The sequence below is a fragment of the Sciurus carolinensis genome, unplaced genomic scaffold (genome assembly GCF_902686445.1).
Source record: "Sciurus carolinensis unplaced genomic scaffold, mSciCar1.2, whole genome shotgun sequence".
Classification (NCBI taxonomy): Eukaryota; Metazoa; Chordata; class Mammalia; order Rodentia; family Sciuridae; genus Sciurus; species Sciurus carolinensis.
Window position 1 is genome coordinate 173,205 of NW_025920152.1, and position 3,550 is coordinate 176,754.

At 59.0% G+C, this 3,550-nt stretch overlaps 1 pseudogene; it reads left to right on the forward strand.

Annotated features, from left to right (window-relative positions):
* The first annotated feature begins 380 nt into the window (after window positions 1–380).
* On the forward strand, window positions 381–2,932 carry LOC124974515 (paladin-like; annotated as a pseudogene).
* Window positions 2,933–3,550: the final 618 nt, after the last annotated feature.

The following is a 3,550-nucleotide window of genomic DNA, read 5'->3' on the forward strand; positions in this document are numbered from 1 at the left end:
ATGAAGGGACATTTGGTTTCCATGAGGCTAGAAAATAGTTTCTTTTCTTTCTTTAAATTTTTTATTTGGTGGGGGATGCGGACGTTAGAAGCCATGCTGCACGCAGTGGCCCTGGCGTGCTGCCCCTCCACTGGCGACCAAGGACTCAGCCCTCCTGGCCTCGCCTGGTTAGCCTGGCCTGCCCTCGGGAGACTCCTCGGCCCACAGATGGGCTGGTGAAGTGGGGAGGAGTGAACCGGAACCCGTGCCAGACACGCCCCGCCGCTTCCTGAGTTGGCTCGGTGCCTGCACTCTGGGCACAGCAAGCCAGCCTCAGGAGCATGGATACCCCTTGGAGCCGCGGGTTAGCAGGTCTCAGGTCCTGAGGCTGCCGACAGACTATGGGTACCACGGCCAGCACAGCCCAACAGACAGTCTCGGCAGGCGCCCCCTTTGAAGGCCTCCAGGGTGGCAGCACCATGTTCGGCCAGCATTCTCTCAGCATCCACTCCTTCCAGACCATGAACTTGCACAACAGCAAGGCCAAGTTCATCATCCCCAACAAGGTGGCGCCTGTCGTGATCACGTACAACTGCAAGGAGGAGTTCCAGGTCTACGACGAGCTGCTCAAGGCTCAATACGCTTGGGGCAGCTCTCCAAGATCACCCCTGAGCACTACCTGGTGCAGCACAGCTACTTCCTGGTGTGGGATGTAACTGAGAAGGTGGACCAGCTGGGTACTTTGGAGAGCTGTGGGGCCCCTGACTTCTGGCAGGGGTGCAGAGGACTTGCCGTGTTTGGCATGGGGCAGCCCAGCCTCTCAGGATTCAGGCAGGTCCTCTAGAAACTTCAGAAGGATGGGCATAAGGAAGGTGTCATCTTCTGTGTGCGGGAGGAGCCCGTGCTGTTCTTGCATACTGGTGAGGACTTTGTGTCCTACACACCTCGAGACAAGCAGAACCTCCATGAGAATTTCAGGGCCTGGGTCCTGAGAGCCCAGCAGAGTGGTTGGAGCTGGCCATCTAGAGATTCATGACTTTACCCAGCTGAGTGACAATGCTTACCACATGTACCACAGCATGGAGGAGCTGTGGGGAGAGCCCCAGGCCATCACTGTCTGGGGCAAGGACTACATGCATGTGACAAGGAGGTGTAGAGGTGGTCCATCTTCCTGCAGCTCACCTACAGGTACCAGGGCCTGCCCCTACCTGAACAAGGTGCTCCCTCAGAAGCCCATCTGGACACCTTCGTCAGAGTCATCAGGGAGACCCCCAGACTGTTGTGGCTCCAAGATGCCCATGGGCCTCTCCCCACCCTGCTCTTCAGCTGCCAGTCAGGCATGGGCAGTACCAACCTGCGCCTAGTCCTGGGCACCCTCTTGCTGTTTCACCACAGTGGGATGATCTCTCAGTCAGAGTCCATCCCTCTGCAGACCAAGCCACTGCCCATGGAGCAGTTCATGGGTGATCCAGAGCTTCCTCTGCACCATGTCCCAGGGAAGGAAGGTGGTAGAGGAGGTAGACAGGGCCATTGCCACCTATGCAGAGCTGCGCAACCTGAAGGAAGTGGTTCTGGAAAGCCAGAGACAGCTGGAAGGCATCCAGAGCAGGGTGCAGGGAAGCAGTGGCCAGCATGAGGCCTGGCAGAGGGTGCTGCAGAGCCTGGAGCGATACTTCTACCTGGTCCTGTTCAACTACTATCTCCACAAGCAGAACTCCCTGGCCTTTGCCCTGAGTTTCAGCCGCTGGCTGTGTGCCCACCATGAGCTATACTGCCTGCCTGTGACACTGAGCTCTGCTGGGCCTCTGGCTCCCAGGGACCTCCTTGCCAAGGGCTCCCCGAAGGTAGATGACCTGGTCTCTCCAGACATGCTCAGCACCATCAGGGAGATGGGTGTGGCCAACTTCCAGTGAGTGCCCTGCATGCCCATCTAAAGCACAGCCCAGCCCAGCACAAAGGCCCTGTGAAGCATCCTGACCTACCTGACTGATGCCAAGAGGAAGCTGCGGCAGGTGGTCTGGGTAAACCTGTGGGAGGAGGCTGTGCTGCAGTGTGACAGTCACACACACAGTCTGCAGGGGCCTGGGGCCGCCCCTGGTCCCTGACCAGCTGGAGGCCCTGGAGACCTAGCTGAAGGCCCACCTGAGCACACCGCCCCGACACAAAGGGCCCACCAAGCACCAGGTTCCAGACGTGCCTCACCATGCAGGAGGTCTTCAGCCAGCACCACAGGGCCTGCCCCGCCTTGCCTACCACCACATCCTGGTGCCCAACTTATGCACCCCGTGGGAGGAGGACTTTCACCGGCTGCTGGAGGCCTTGCCAACTGCCCTTGCCAAGGACCCAGGCTCTGGCTCTGTGTTCACCTGCCTCAGTGGTCAGGGCAGGACCATGAAGGTGATGGTGGTGGCCTTGCTGGATTTCTGGAGCATCCAGGGCTACTCTGAGGTGGGCGAGGAGGAGCTGGTGAGCGTGCCAGATGCCAAGTTCACCAAAGACAAGTTTCAGGTGGTGATGGAAGTGGTGCATCTGCTGCCTGATGGGCACCTCATGAAGAAGGAAGTGGACATGGCACTGGACATGGTCAGTGAGACCATGACACCCATGCACTATCACCTGCAGGAAATCATCATCTGCACCTACTGCCAGGTGAAGGCTGCCAAGGAGGAGCAGGAGGCTTGGAGGCTGCAGTTGCAGTACCTGGAGTGCTACGTCTACCTGATCCTCTTCAATGCCTACCTCTACCTGGAGAAGGCCCGCTCCTGGCAGAGGACCTTCAGCACCTGGATGTGGGAGGTGGCCTCAAAGGCTGGCATCTACGAGATCCTAGACTAGCTGGGCTTCCCTGAGCTGGAGGGCCTGGAGCTCCAGCCAGTCCTTCTAGCGACTGCAACACCGGTGGCAGGAGCAGAACCTTGGCCCCGAGCCCTCTGCTGGTGGGGATTTCCTGTAGGGGGACTTTCCTCCTGCAGGGCAGGTTGGGGGCCCTGAGTTTCTGCAACTAGAATGGCCCTGGGGTGTGGGCCTTGTGGACCCGATTCCCAGCTGCCTGGAGAGACTGGAGCTTGGGAGCCTTTTCAGAAGGAGCTTCATGTAGGACACACGGCAGGCACAGTCATTCCTGGTGACCGAGAGTCATGAACCTCCAGGGAGACCAGGGTGGGCACCTTGCAGGACGACTGGCACTCAGCTTCTGAGGAGCGTACTCCCCTGTTGCCAAATGCCAGTGGCCACCTCTGTCCTTCTGTCCCTCTCAGTGGGTCTGAGCCTGGCCATCTGGTTCCCTTGCCTGCTTCCTCTTTTCTGCTTTCCCTCTCACCCTCCCATCTGCTGCCTGAGCATGGGCCATGGGGTCCCTGGCTGCCCGAGGTGAGTGAGGGAACAGTGCTCTGGTGGACTGGTTACTTTAAAGGGAGCTTCTCCCAGTTTCCTTGTGTTTCCTGCTCTGTCTCCAATCCAGAGGCCTGGAGAATGGCCACGTGGCACTGGCTGCTGAGGCTTTTGCTCCCCTTCTTTTTCCGCTTCCTGGGGCTGCCAGGATGGCGGAGGTTCCCAAGGAGCTGGACATCCC